This window comes from Ranitomeya variabilis, chromosome 2, assembly GCF_051348905.1.
Source record: "Ranitomeya variabilis isolate aRanVar5 chromosome 2, aRanVar5.hap1, whole genome shotgun sequence".
NCBI classification, from domain to species: domain Eukaryota; kingdom Metazoa; phylum Chordata; class Amphibia; order Anura; family Dendrobatidae; genus Ranitomeya; species Ranitomeya variabilis.
The window spans coordinates 663,207,293-663,223,382 of record NC_135233.1 but is presented as its reverse complement, the minus strand read 5'-3'; the positions used below and the strand labels follow the sequence as shown (position 1 = coordinate 663,223,382).

General features: G+C 46.1%; 1 long non-coding RNA gene across 1 annotated transcript in view; it reads right to left on the bottom strand.

The window, feature by feature from the left end:
* Positions 1-13,484, bottom strand: part of LOC143807562 (uncharacterized) — an 89,803-nt gene extending 76,319 nt beyond the window's left edge. Inside the window, exon 1 of the long non-coding RNA XR_013221766.1 lies at positions 13,285-13,484. This is a non-coding gene — a long non-coding RNA (uncharacterized LOC143807562). The remainder of the gene's footprint in view (positions 1-13,284) is intronic.
* Between the last annotated feature and the right edge of the window lie 2,606 nt (positions 13,485-16,090).

Sequence of the window (16,090 nt, the reverse complement as noted above, 5' to 3'; positions counted from 1 at the left end):
AGTGTCTTTTAGACACTCTTCCATCTGTTGTTGTGAGTCTGCCACCAACAACAGGTCATCCAAGTACGGCACTATAAGGATATTTTTTGTCCGTAGGAAGGCCATTGCCTCTGCCATGAATTTTGTAAAGATTCTCGGAGCTGATGAGAGTCCGAATGGCAGACACTGAAATTGGAAATGAAAAATTTTCCCTCGGTCTTTTATAGCGAACCTGAGGTATTTCTGGTGTAGGGGGATGAATGGGGACATGATAATATGCGCTTTTGAGATCCATTGTACACATTACTGAATCTTTCTTTATTATTAGTATGACGGATCTGATGGGTCTCCATTTTGAAGCATTTGTAAAGGACCTACTGGTTCAGTGGTTTTAAGTTTATTATGGTCCGGTACTCGCCTCCTGGCTTTTTTATAGAAAAGAGACTGGAACAGTGGTCATGGAGTTGTTCCGACAGGGGTACCGGAACTATGGCTCCTATTTGTATGAGTTCTTGTATGTCTTCTAAAAGTCTTTGACGGACCTCTGGAGATTTGCTGCGGGTCAGACAATATCCTCTGGGGGGTATTTGAGTAAATTTTATTTTGTACCCTTGAGAGACTGTTTGGAGTATCCAACGGTTTTGGGTAATACCCTGCCATCCTTCCATGAACCGTTGAAGTCTTCCTCCAATGTGCCTGTCGTTATTGTTTACTTGACCCGGTACCTTGGTCACGAAAGGGGCCTCTACCCCTGCCTCCTTTAGGGTAGCTCCACTTTCCGGTTTTACCCTTGCCACTATAATCCTGCCTTGGATTGAATCGGCGCCTCTGGAACACTGGCTTTTTGTTTTGTTTCTGTTCTGGGAAGCCCTTCTTATCAGATGCTTTGTCCAGTAAATCATCCAATACTGGGCCAAATACATGGAGACCAGAAAATGGGATTCAAAGTTTATTTTTGGATTGAGTGTCTCCTGCCCATGACCTTAACCATACCGCACGCCTTGCGGCATTAGACAATGCATTGCCCTGGCTGCAAAGCGGACTGTCTCCGCCGAGGCATCTGCCATGAAATCAGTTGCCATCTTCAGAAGTAGTAAGGATCTTAAAATTCCCTCTCAGGGAGTTTTATTTTTTATTTGGGTTTCCAACTCTTCAACCCATATACACATTGAACTTGCTACTGAGGTCGCCGCTACATTAGCCTTCATAATTGCTGCTGAAGCTTCCCATGATTTTTTAAAGAGATCCTCCGCTCTTCTGTCCATCGGGTCCTTAAGTCCTGAGGAATCTTCGAATGGGATGGCAGTCTTTGACACTCTGGCTACTGGTATGTCAATTTTCGGAACTGTTTCCCACGTGTTAGTATCCTCAGGATTAAAGGGAAGTCGGAATTTAAAGTCTTTTGGGACTATAAGTTTTTTCCCCACATCTTCCCATTCCTCTAATATCATGGCTGATATGCGATTATTCATGGGGAAGACCCTATCTCTTCGAGCCCTTAGTCATCCGAACATTTCATCCTGGACTGTCATTGGCTCCGTGGCTTCTTCCACTTTCATGGTGTTTCGGACGGCCTGTAACAGGGTGTCCGTGTCTTCGGAAGAAAATAAATATATCTTCCGATCACCGGAAAGAAGTACAGAGGAAGATTCGCCTTCCGCTGAGTCTAGATTAGAGTAGCCCGTTACTTCTCCTTCCTCGGAGCTTGGATCCATGTTCCATCTGGGTCTCTTAGGCGAGGGAACCTGGGGCGGTTCAGTAGTAGCTATAGTTGCCTGAACCTCTTCTCTGATCATGGTGTGTATATTATCCAATAAGGATGATTGCTCTTGTTTGAGCAGCTTGGCGATGCATGACTCACACAGCTTTTTTCGTATGCATCTGGAAGTCTCGTGGCACATAAAGGGCACTTATTAGGTCTTCTCTTGACCATTGTTGTGGAGCTCTTAGTAGTTTCCTTATCCTAGAAAATACGAAAAAGGTCTTATAGCTATATAGTATAGACTGCCTTGGAAGATGCTATCGTAGCTCACTCACGTGGTCCAAGGGAGATTCAGACTGGACATCAGGACGGCTAGCACTTTCCATTTTACTGGGTCAGTGTGTGCTGTCAGTCTTAAATAGTCTGTCTTACCCGGCTTCAAGACATTTGAATCGTCCTCCTTCCGATCACAGCTGCTGCTCGTTTGGATCCTGCTTCTGACAGCGCTTGCGCCCCGTGGAACGCACCCTGGATATTGGATCTTTGCTTAGCAGCCACTCCCCCTCCTGGAGCGCCCGCCGGCCCATTCAATGCCGCCCCCGGAAGTCGTCACCACGTGACTTCCGGTGTCATGGCGCTGCACTGAAGGGAGACGCCGACCCGGTGAGCGGCAACTTCCCAGCCATCTGCAGTGGCGCCGCATCACCGGAAGCAGCTGCAGCCCAGTGTCCTCGGAGGGAATGTGGCTGAATTCGGGAGCACCCGCTCTACCGACCGCTGAGGGACCTCTAGCGGTATCAGCGGTATTGAGGGCATACCATCTCGCCCTCTGCCCCAACCCCGCTGCAGGAGCTGGAGCCGAGGTAAGCCTGTGCTCCTCTTCCTGCGTCTGTCCCTGATAGGGACAGGAAAAACACTGAAGGGTGGAGCTGGGGAGGGGCTATTTAACCTCTTCTGTGTTTCCTGTCCCCATCAAGGATACGAAGGACAACCTCCTGGTGGTGCTGTCAGGAGGGACGTCCTTGGAAAATGATTTTTTATTTTCATGGCTCTGCGTTATAAACTTCTGTGAAGCACTTGGGAGTTCAAAGTGCTCACAACACATCTAGACGAGTTCCTTGAGGGGTCTAGTTTCCAAAATGGGGTCACTTGTTGTCAAATGGGGTCAATTTTTTTTTTTGAAATGTTTACAATTATTTAAAATATATATATATATATATATATATATATATATTTTTTTTTTACTTAGTTCCATAGTCGGACAATCATTTTTTGCAGGCTGTTAGCTTCTACAGCATGGGGATGCTGCTGCATCCCCATGCTGTAGAAACTGTCAGCTGTGCACTGACAAACTTGCTCATCATGCACTGGGCATGATCTGCAAGTTTCCTAGGTCTGGTCACCTGGATGTCATGATGACAACATCAGGTCACCATGGCAATGATAGGGTCCTCACGTCACGCCGATCCAAAAGGCGAGGGGCTGTCTGCCCTCTGCCGGCTCCCGAAATGCTTTGATCATGTTCGATCGCAGCATTTTGGGGGTTAAAGTGCCAGGAGAGGTCCGTGACTGCTCCTGGCACTTAGTGCTGGGTGTTAGCTGTCAGAATCAGCTGACACCCAGCTGCGATTCCCCGCACATCCCCCATCTGCGCGGGTGATCACACGGACATAATAATCCGTCCCTGGTCAAATAGGCCCAGAGCACATGGACGGATTATTACATCTGATGTCAGAAAGAGGTTAATAGCCTGGAAACATTTAGGCCTAATGGCCCGTTTCCCTGGCAATTAATAATCAGCCCCCAGTCGTCAGCTTTCCCTCTGCTGGATCTGAAGAGTCAGCCCATGCAATTTTTTTACTTTACAGTAATTCTTTATTTTACACACAATGTACACTGCAAGTGCTGACTACAACTCCCATCATTATCGCTTGGTCGCGCTGATCTCAGGGAGACCAGGTGACAATGATGTGATCAGCGTTCCGCACACCAGAACCTGTGAACAGCGCGAATTATGCCGGATTTTCTCAGGCACCGATACGTGTCATACTGGTGCGGCACAGAGATGCCCCATGTATGAAACACACAGGCATCTCCGTTACTGGTTTTTCCAGTACCGGAAATATCAGGCCATGTGAAAGAGCCCTTAGGTAAACTATTCCCAGCCAAATCACCTCCCCGCTGTTACATTTGTAATGTGCATTTTTTCATGAACATGTCTCTTGCATTGTTGACCTCTGTTCATGCTTCTGTGGTCGAATTAAAGCTGAATTTTGGGATCCTGAAAACGCAGCAAAAAAACCCCAAACCTATTTTTTGTAAGCAGCTTCTTTACTGTCAAGAGAGCAGGTTTTTGCCTGCAGAAAAAAAAATGCACATTGTTGAGTACAATTTCTGCAGCTCTTGGCAGGAAAAACGTGCGTTTTGGTGCATTTTTGACCAATTTGAGTGAAGTTAATGTGAAAAACACTGGTGACATGCCGCAGATTATTTCATGCACCAAATCTGCAAGTCACAAATAAGCAACGTGTGCATGACAACTTCAGGTTTCTCATTCACTTTGCTGGCATCGGGATTGCTTCAGGTTTAGCTAGCAAATCTGCAAGGAAAAAAGCACCAAATCCGCAATGTGTGCACAAACCCTATGGCTATGTTCACATGTTGCGTTTGTATGCAAATTTTAAGCTGCATTTTATAGTACTAGCAAAGGCTATGACTTTTCAGAAATCTCATCACACAGATTTTTTTTTTCCTGACTGATTTGGCAAACTGCTGCATGTCACTTCTTTCAGAAAGCAATAACTGGAAAAATGCAGGTATCAGGTTTTACGGCGTTGTTGGTGCAAAAACCTAAGAAAATTGAAGCTTTTTTTTTTTTTTTTATTAGCATGCAAAAGAGAAAAAAAAAACACAGCAAAAAACTGCTTTCTGTAAGTAGCTTCTATACTGCCAAGAGAGCAGGTTTTGCCTGTAGAAAAAAAACGCAATGTGTGAACATAACCTGGCCTAAATCGAGAAGTCTGCATTCCCCCCCATCGCAATCACTGCGCGCTGCAAGGATTCGCCAGTTTCTGGTACATATGCATTACACATATTCCTGGCAAGGACCGTCTAGTGGGTGCTGCCTCGCTCCATACACTGGTATAGACTAAGGCTGTGCCAGTCTAGTTATGCAACTGTCCAGTGGGTATGGCGGTCCCATAGGTGCGGACTCGCTCTATACAAGTGTGTGCAGCGAGGCAATGCCCACCGGATGGGCCCTGGCTGGCAGTACGTATAAGGCTACTTTCACACTAGTGTCGGTACGGGGCCGTCGTCATGCGTCGGCCCGACGCATGCTGTGAAATAAAAGCACAACAGGGGCAGCGGATGCAATTTTTCAACGCATCCGCTGCCCCATTGCAATTTCTGGGGAGGAGGGGGCAGAGTTCCGGCCGCGCATGCGCGGTCGGAAATGGCGGACACGACGCACAAAAAAAGTTACACGGATGCAACGTGTGGCTATACGTCGCTAATGTAAGGCTAGTTTCACATTTGCGTTTAAATCCGCAGCGTTTGAAACGCATCCGCAAGTGGTGGAAAAAACACATATAAACGCGTACAAACGCGGCATTTTTCTAGGCGCATGCGTTACAAGGCAGTTCTATACTCACCAGGTCAGGTGTCCCAACTAATGAGTTTTTTTGACACCTGACCTGTTCAATAGAGGTCTGCACTGTATTTCCACCATTTTCTCTTCAGACTGCCACACTAGTCACAGACTAAGCAGAAAGAAGAGGTTATAGAGATAATACATCTAATATTTTTGGGCCCACCTCATATCTGTATACTAAAGACACACAAAGCTGCAGTCTTTTTTTTTTTTTTTTTTTATAACTACTGGAGATATGATGTGGCCGAAAAAGTAAGTGTGTGGCGAAGTTTCTTAGTTGGCGCACGGTGTGTGTTGCCGGCGGCGATAGATACAATAAACCAAACCTAATTTGGGCAAATCAAATTGTATATTTTTTTTTACAACCAAAAAACTTTATTTAACTGCGCCGGCTTGGGGTAGAGTGATGTAAACGTGGAGTGTGAAGCACTGAGGCCTGGCTAACTGTGGACGACACAGAGGTGGCAGGAGAAGGGGCAATGAAACTACTGGGGTCTGGTAGTTCGGGGATGGGGCTTGACACGAGAGGCTTGAGATGCACTGGAAGGGTGAGACAAACCTAACATTACAGACACATTGGGAGGTGAAGGGGGAGGAATGCTAAGAGCCCTCTGTTTTTTTTTTTTGTGTGTGTGTGTATTTTTTTGTTTGCCTGGTTGTGGGAGGTCTTGGTGGGCTCATATGGCGTGGCGGTGGGTGACCTTTCAGGGTCCGGCTGCACTGTGTCAGAGTCCATTGTGCTCGTAGATCGTGCAGCCATGCCAGAGTCCATAGCGCTCGTAGAGCAGAAGACCATGCCAGAGTCCATAGCGCTTGTAGAACGGAAGGCCATGCCAGGGTCCTGCTGCCTCGAGGTGTCAGTGGAGGTCGAAGCAGGAGCAGCAGTTGTCATGGTGGTGGCGGTGGGATGTCCAACTACACTCGGCATGGTGGTGGTGCTGTAGTGGTGTCCGGTTGTGGAAGGAATTGAGGTGGCCGTGCAGTGGTATGCAGCAGAGGTCGGCATTGAGGTCAATCGTGACAGTGAAGGCACAGGTGGATATGCCGACACTGTCTGCTGGAAATACCGACTCTGCTGCATAGCCTGCACGTAAGCAGCATTGCAGGCCTGCATGACACTCAGCTGGAGATCAGGAGTAAGGTGTTCCGACATGCCCTGCTCAATTTGGTTAAAAAAAATGATGTGCTGGCCTCTGGAGGTCAGCTTTCACTTGGTCAAGGCTTTTGCTGACCTCCTGGATACGTGCATTCAAGAGGCTACGTGAAACATCCATTCGGTCACCCAAAGCCTTGATTGCTTCGTGTAAAACCGAGCTCAAGTGAAAAAACTCGGGCAAGAGTGACCTGTCCGTAGCCCGCTGCCGGGAGGAGCCCCCAAAAAAAAGGGGCAGTGGAAGAGGACTGCGAAAGGGGAAGACCTGATGGACCAGCTCCCTGGTCTCCAGTTAGTGTGGAAGGCCAACTTGCTGCTGGATGGCTGGGACGGGTCCGTGACTGTCGGATGAAGGACCGCTCCAGAACCTGGGCCAACAGTAGTGCTGTATGTGCTGTGAAAAAAGGAAAAAGAAAATTAATACCAAATATTAACCAGAAGCAAAATCCTGTGGAATATAAAAATACAGATTCTGGCAATACAATACGACCTAATGCACGTGATACTTACGTTCTCTGGGCAAGGACAGGTCTTAAAAATGCCAGAACTCGATGGTATTTGTATCTTCTGATCCTTGCTCCTGAACCACTGGGAACACGGCTCTCTTGACGCAGGTCCTTGTTGAAGCGGTCCTTCATCGAACGCCAACGTGTTTTGACTTTGGCCACTGTTAAAAAAAAAATTGTGGTCAGAAAAAGGACTTTTGGCCGTGCTCACACAACTGTGTGTGATGACAGAAACTCCTGAGAGTTTCTTTCATCACACACAGTCGAGTGAGCACGGCCAAGGTCTCTGCTGCTTCACACTGCAGTGCAATACTTACCAAATGCATTTCGGACCCGTGTTGGGGCGTTGTCCCAGCCATCCCACATCTCTTTGGCCACCTCATTCCATAAGCGCCGGATCGTGACGTTGTTTGAGTGCAGTGGATCCCGGGTGTCCCACAACGGGACTCGCTCCTGGACCAGCGAGATGAGGAGGTCATTCTCAATAAGATCATCCTCCCGTTGTGAAACCTACAAATTAAATAAAGTCATTAGAGTTTGCTCAATTAACCCCTTCATGACCCAGCCTATTTTGGCCTTAATGACCTTGCCGTTTTTTGCAATTCTGACCAGTGTCCCTTTATGAGGTAATAACTCAGGAACGCTTCAACGGATCCTAGCGATTCTGAGATTGTTTTTCGTGACATATTGGGCTTCATGTTAGTGGTAAATTTAGGTCGATAATTTCTGAGTTTATTTATGAAAAAAAACGGAAATTTGGCAAAAATTTTGAAAATTTTGAAATTTTCACATTTTGAATTTTTATTCTGTTAAACCAGAGAGCTATGTGACACAAAATAGTTAATAAATAACATTCCCCACATGTCTACTTTACATCAGCTCAATTTTGGAAACAATTATTTTTTTTGCTAGGAAGTTATAAGGGTTAAAATTTGACCAGTGATTTCTCATTTTTACAACAAAATTTACAAAACCATTTTTTTTAGGGACCACCTCACATTTGAAGTCAGTTTGAGGGTTCTATATGGCTGAAAATACCCAAAAGTGACACCATTCTAAAAACTGCACCCCTCAAGGTGCTCAAAACCACATTCAAGAAGTTTATTAACCCTTCGGGTGTTTCACAGCAGCAGAAGCAACATGGAAGGAAAAAATGAACATTTAACTTTTTAGTCACAAAAATGATCTTTTAGCGAAATTTTTTTTATTTTCCCAAGGGTAAAAGGAGAAACTGGACCACGAACGTTGTTGTCCAATTTGTCCTGAGTACGCTGATACCTCATATGTGGGGGTAAACCACTGTTTGGGCGCACGGCAGGGCTCGGAAGGGAAGGAGCGCCATTTGACTTTTTGAATGAAAAATTGGCTCCAATCTTTAGCGGACACCATGTCACGTTTGGAGAGCCCCCGTGTGCCTAAACATTGGAGCGCTCCCACAAGTGACCCCATTTTGGAAACTAGACCCCCCAAGGAACTTATCTAGAAGCATAGTGAGCACTTTAAACTCTCAGGTGCTTCACAAATTGATCCGTAAAAATGAAAAAGTACTTTTTTTTCACACAAAATTTCTTTTAGCCTTAATTTTTTCATTTTCACATGGGCAACAGGATAAAATGGATCCTAAAATTTGTTGGGCAATTTCTCCTGAGTATGTTGATACCTCATATGTGGGGGTAAACCACTGTTTGGGTGCACGGCAAGGCTCGGAAGGGGAGGCGTGCCATTTGACTTTTTGAATGGAAAATTAGCTCCAATCGTTAGCGGACACCATGTCGCGTTTGGAGAGCCCCTGTGTGCCTAAACATTGGAGCTCCCCTACAAGTTACCCCATTTTGGAAACTAGACCTCCAAAGGAACTTATCTAGATGCATAGTGAGCACTTATAACCCCCAGGTGCTTCACAGAAGTTTATAACGCAGAGCCGTGAAAATAAAAAATAATTTTTCTTTCCTCAAAAATGATTTTTAGCCCAGAATTTTTTATTTTCCCAAGGGTAATAGGAGAAATTGGACCCCAAATGTTGTTGTCCAGTTTGTCCTGAGTACGATGATACCCCATATGTGGGGGTAAACCACTGTTTGGGCGCACGGCAGGGCTCGGAAGGGAAGGCACGTCATTTGGCTTTTTGAATGGAAAATTAGCTCCAATCATTAGCGGACACCATGTCACGTTTGGAGAGCCCCTGTGTGCCTAAACATTGGAGCTCCCGCACAAGTGACCCCATTTTGGAAACTAGACCTCCCAAGGAACTAATCTAGATGTGTGGTGAGCACTTTGAACCCCCAAGTGCTTCGCAGAAGTTTATAACGCAGAGCCTTGAAAATAAAAAATAATTTTTCTTTTCTCAAAAATGATTTTTTAGCCCACAATTTTTTATTTTCCCAAAGGTAACAGGAGAAATTGGACCCCAAAAGTTGTTGTCCAGTTTCTCCTGAGTACGCTGATACCCCATATGTGGGGGTAAACCACTGTTTGGGCACATGCCGGGGCTCGGAAGGGAAGTAGTGACGTTTTGAAATGCAGACTTTGATGGAATGCTCTGCGGGCGTCAGGTTGCGTTTGCAGAGCCTCTGATGTGCCTAAACAGTAGGAACTTCCCACAAGTGACTCCATTTTGGAAACTAGACCCCCAAGGGAACTTATCTAGATGTGTGGTGAGCACTTTGAACCCCCAAGTGCTTCACAGAAGTTTATAACGCAGAGCCGTGAAAATAATAAATGTGTTTCCTTTCCTCAAAAATATTTTTTTAGCCCAGAATTTTTTATTTTTGCAAGGGTAACAGGAGAAATTGGACCCCAAAAGTTGTTGTCCAGTTTCTCCTGAGTACGCTGATACCCCATATGTGGGGGTAAACCACTGTTTGGGCACATGCCGGGGCTCGGAAGGGAAGTAGTGACGTTTTGGAATGCAGACTTTGATGGAATGGTCTGCGGGCGTCACATTGCATTTGCAGAGCCCCTGATGTGCCTAAACAGTAGAAACACCCCACAAGTGACCCCATTTTGGAAACTAGACCCCCGAAGGAACTTATCTAGATGTGTGGTGAGCACTTTCAACCCCCAAGTGCTTCACAGAAGTTTATAACGCAGAGCCATGAAAATAAAAAATAATTGTTCTTTCCTCAAAAATTATGTCTTAGCAAGTAATTTTTTATTTTTGCAAGAGTAACAGGAGAAATTGGACCCCAACAGTTGTTGCCCAGTTTGTCCTGAGTACGCTGGTACCCCAAATGTGGGGGTAAACCACTGTTTGGGCGCATGTCGGGGCTTGGAAGGGAGGGAGCACCATTTGACTTTTTGATTCCAGCCAATCTTGCATTCAATGGTGGCGCCATGTTGCGTTTGCAGAGCCCCTGATGTGCCTAAACAGTGGATACCCCTCAATTCTAACTTCAACACTAACCCCAACACACCGCTAATCCTAATCCCAACTGTAGCCATAACCCTAATCCCAACCCTAACCCCAACACACCCCTAACCACAACCCTAACCCCAACACACCCGTAACCCTAATTCCAACCCTAATCCGAACCCTAATCCCAACCCTAACCACAACTGTAACCCCAACACACCCCTAACCCTATCCGTAACCCTAACCACAAGCCTATTCTTAACCCTATTTCCAACCCTAGCCCTAATTCCAACCCTAACCCTAAGGGTATGTGCCCACGTTGCGGATTCGTGTAAGATTTTTCCGCACGATTTTTGAAAAATCTGCAGGTAAAAGGCACTGCGTTTTACCTGCGGATTTACAGCAGATTCCCAGTGTTTTTTTGTGCGGATTTCACCTGCGGATTCCTATTGAGGAACAGGTGTAAAACGCTGCGGAATCTGCACAAAGAATTGACATGCTGCGGAAAATACAACGCAGCGTTTCTGCACAGAATTTTCCGCACCATGGGCACAGCGGATTTGGTTTTCCATACGTGTACATGGTACTGTAAACCTGATGGAAAACTGCTACGAATTCACAGCGGCCAATCCGCTGCGGATCCGCGGCCAATCCGCTACGGATCCGCGGCCAATCCGCTGCGGATCCGCGGCCAAATCCGCTGCGGATCCGCGGCCAAATCCGCACATGCCATAACCCTAACCCTACCCCTAACCCTACCTGTAACCCTAGCCCTACCCCTAACCCTACCCGTAACCCTAACCCTAGTTCTAACCCTAACCCTAGTGGAAGAAAAAAAAAAAAAATATATATATTTTCTTTATTTTATTATTGTCCCTACCGATGGGGGTGATAAAGGGGGGGGGGGGGGGTTTATTTATTATTTTTTTTATTTCGATCGCTGTGATAGAACCTATCACAGCGATCAAAATGTACTTTTAACGAATCTGCCGACTGGCAGATTCGGCGGGCGGACTGAGCATGCGCCCGCCATTTTGGAAGATGGCGGCGCCCAGCGAGGAGGCGGACGGACACCGGGAGCCTCGGTGAGTATAAGGGGGGGGGAGATCGGGGCACGGGGGGGGGGCGTCGGAGCACAGGGGGGTGGCATAGCAGCACGGGGGGAGCGGGCAGGAGCACGGGGCAGCGGAGCACAGGACCGAGGGGACCGGACCCCATAACGGAGCACTTGGGGGGCGATCGGTGGGGTGGGGGGGGGGTCACATTAGTGTTTCCAGCCATGGCCGATGATATTGCAGCATCGGCCATGGCTGGTTTGTAATATTTCACCAGTTTTTCAGGTGAAATATTACAAATCGCTCTGATTGGCAGTTTCACTTTCAACAGCCAATCAGAGCGATCGTAGCCATGGGGGGGTGAAGCCACCCCCCCCTGGGCTGAAGCACCACTCCCCCTGTCTCTGCAGATCGGGTGAAATCGGAGTTAACCCCTTCACCCGATCTGCAGGGACGCGATCATTCCATGACGCCACATAGGCGTCATGGGTCGGATTGGCACGGGTTTTCATGACGCCTACGTGGCGTCATGGGTCGGGAAGGGGTTAACATAAGGAAAAGAAAGAAAAAAGATGCTGAGAAATGGCATGAATAGGAAAGTCAACATACAAAAGGATTCCAGAAGAAAAAAAGTTAAGAAATACGAATGGAAAGAAAGGAAGATTCAAGATAACAGTAAGCCTTGTATACATACCCGCTGCCGTCTTTCCACTGGACCTTGACTCCGCTGCTCCTGCCCTGTCTCTGCCGCAGTAGAAGAAAAGCTCTAAAAAAAAGAAAAATTCAAATTGTCACATGTGTAGATGTAACAGTGAATACTTATCAATTCTGAGGAGGCAAGTACTCACTTCACTGACATGCTCGACTTCAGACGGCCCAGGAAGAAACTCCTCATGGGAAGAATCCGAAGAAGACATTCTGATGCATGTAGAAAGAAAGAAATGGCAGAAATTAGAACATGTAGAGAAAGAAAATAGAAAATAAAGGCATTGGCTAGGATATACTCACATTGTTCAGAGGCTTGTTTTCTCCAAGGTGCTGTGGTCTGTCTGCTCTGCTTGGCTGTCTGCTGAGAAGTGACCTGCAACCGTCCACTCCCTCCATCACCTTGTATGTGGGGGGTGGCTTATCAGAGTCTAGACATGTTTTTCTCTTGTGGAACGCATGCATTCATGAACGCAACCAAACGCATGTGCTTGTGAACGCATGCGTTCATATAGACAGCAATGCGTTTTTTTGTCGCAATCCTTGCGCAATCGACCACATGCCTTTCCAGACGGCAAATTGACGCCTCTAAAAATTACTACATGTAGCATTTCCGCGCCAAGCCGCAAACGACGCATGCGTCGTCAAATGCGGCAGAACGTGAACGATCGCAGACGCATGCGTCCCTAATGTTAAATATAGGAATACAAAACGCATGCGGATATATGCGGTAGAAACGCTGCGGACACAACCGCAAACGTGAAACCAGCCTAAGTCTATGGGGAAAAAACGCATCCTGTAGACAACTTTGCAGGATGCGTTTTTTCTCCTAAACGACACATTGCGACATAGGCAAAACGACGCTAGTGTGAAAGTAGCCTAATGCATAAGTACCAGAAGCCGGCCAGTCCTCGGAGCGCGCAGTGCTTGCGCTGGGGCGGTCTAAACGTCTGCAGACTTAATAATGTAGAGGGCAGCCCCAGCAACAAGGCCCAAGATCTATACTAAGAATATGCACAGGATACACAGACCGCCACATGCCTGACAGAGTGTGGCCGCGGTATATCGCACTGTGTGTACACTTCTCTGAGGTAACATCCATCATGGCAGCCTCTCACACAGGAGGGAAGCAAGCTAGGAAGAAATGAAGGACTATTATCGCCTCCATCTTGTAACTTACCATGCTGTGCACTCAGCGGCTATTTTAGCTCCAGAGAGCCTTCCCATTTCTGGAGCCCACACTGCTGGCGGCTCACAGACGCTCGGCTAGTGCATGTATGAGACAAGCTGACGGAGTCTCTGCTCCTGACAGGATCACTGCTCTGAGGAGACTCGTCCCTTGCGGTAGTGGAGACAGTGGACGTAACTGCTCAGTCAGGGTTGACGTCACCGGGAGAGGCGGAGCCTCCCTCATCACGTGGCACAGTCATGCAGGCTTCCAGTGCCAGGATGTGTGACGATGCTGAAGTTGGTTTCTTATTCGTTCAGTTTCTTATTCGGCTATTTTTTATTTTCTGTTTTTTTCAGGTTTTTCAATAAAAATAAACCATTGTAAGTATATAATATTATGCGGTCATGTGCCCTCTTGTGCATACACTTAAAAACAGATAAAAATATTAGAAGGCTGGCACAAAAATGGGCATCAAAGTGGGCACTGAGGTATGGTATTAAAGGTGTTAAATGGCTTTGTGCCACTGATCTGACACCTGACTTGCATACCTTGTGATGCCACACATCAAGTTCCTGTCAATCCAGCCTGGCACAAATGGGTTCTGGGCATCAGAACTGGCATCAAAGTGGGCAGAGAACCAATTTTCACACATGCGAATAAGTAACAGCTATTTTTAAGGGGTTAAATGCCTTTGTGCCACTTATTAAACACCTGATTTACATACCTACTGATGCCCCACATGAAATCCATGTCACTCCAGCCTGGCACAAATGGGTTCTGGGCATCAAAACTGGCATCAAATGGGGCAAATCGCCCATTTTCACTGATTTGAATAAGTAACAGCTATTTTTAAGGGGTTAAATGCCTTTGTGCCACTGATCTAACACCTGATTTACATACCTACTGATGCCCCACATGAAATCCATGTCACTCCAGCCTGGCACAAATGGGTTCTGGGCATCAAAACTGGCATCAAATGGGGCAAATCGCCCATTTTCACTGATTTGAATAAGTAACAGCTATTTTTAAGGGGTTAAATGCCTTTGTGCCACTAATCTAACACCTGATTTACATACCTACTGATGCCCCACATGAAATCCATGTCACTGCAGCCTGGCACAAATGGGTTCTGGGCATCAGAACTGGCATCAAAGGGGGCAAATTGCACATTTTCACAGATTTGAATAAGTAACAGCTATTTTTAAGAGGTTAAATGCCTTTGTGCCACTGATTTAACACCTGATTAACATACCTAATGATGCCCCACATGAAATCCATGTCACTCCAGCCTGGCACAAATGGGTTCTGGGCATCAAAACTGGCATCAAAGTGGACAAATCGCCCATTTTCACAGATTTGAATAAGTAACAGCTATTTTTAAGAGGTTAAATGCCTTTGTGCCACTGATTTAACACCTGATTAACATACCTAATGATGCCCCACATGAAATGCATGTCAATACAGCCTGGCACAAATGGGTTCTGGGCATCAAAACTGGCATCAAAGTACTCAAATCACCAATTTTCATAGATTTGAATAAGTAACAGATATTTTTGAGGGGTTAAATGCCTTTGTGCCACTGATATAACACCTGATTTACATACCTACTGATGCCCCACATGAAATCCATGTCACTCCAGCCTGGCACAAATGGGTTCTGGGCATCAGAACTGGCATCAAAGTGGGCAAATTGCACATTTTCACAGATTTGAATAACTAACAGCTATTTTTAAGGGGTTAAATGCCTTTGTGCCACTGATTTAACACCTGATTTACATATTTACTGATGCCCCACATGAAATCCATGTCACTCCAGCCTGGCACAAATGGGTTCTGGGCATCAAAACTGGCATCAAAGTGGGCAAATCGCCCATTTTCACAGATTTGAATAAGTAACAGCTATTTTTAAGGGGTTAAATGCCTTTGTGCCACTAATCTAACACCTGATTTACATACCTACTGGTACCCCACATGAAAACCATGTCACTGCAGCCTGGCACAAATGGGTTCTGGGCATCAGAACTGGCATCAAAGGGGGCAAATTGCACATTTTCACAGATTTGAATAAGTAACAGCTATTTTGAGGGGGTTAGATGCCTTTGTGCCACTGATCTAACACCTGATTTACATACCTACTGATGCCCCACATGAAATCCATGTCACTCCAGCCTGGCACAAATGGGTTCTGAGCATCAAAACTGGCATCAAAGTGGACAAATCACCCATTTTCACAGATTTGAATAAGTAACAGCTATTTTTAAGAGGTTAAATGCCTTTGTGCCACTGATTTAACACCTGATTAACATACCTAATGATGCCCCACATGAAATGCATGTCAATACAGCCTGGCACAAATGGGTCCTGGGCATCAAAACTGGCATCAAAGTACTCAAATCACCAATTTTCATAGATTTGAATAAGTAACAGCTATTTTTGAGGGGTTAAATGCCTTTGTGCCACTGATATAACACCTGATTTACATACCTACTGATGCCCCACATGAAATCCATGTCACTCCAGCCTGGCACAAATGGGATCTGGGCATCAGAACTGGCATCAAAGTGGGCAAATCGCCCATTTTCACAGATTTCAATAAGTAACAGCTATTTTTAAGGGGTTAAATGCCTTTGTGCCACTAATCTAACACCTGATTTACATACCTACTGGTACCCCACATGAAATCCATGTCACTGCAGCCTGGCACAAATGGGTTCTGGGCATCAGAACTGGCATCAAAGGGGGCAAATTGCACATTTTCACAGATTTGAATAAGTAACAGCTATTTTGAGGGGGTTAGATGCCTTTGTGCCACTGA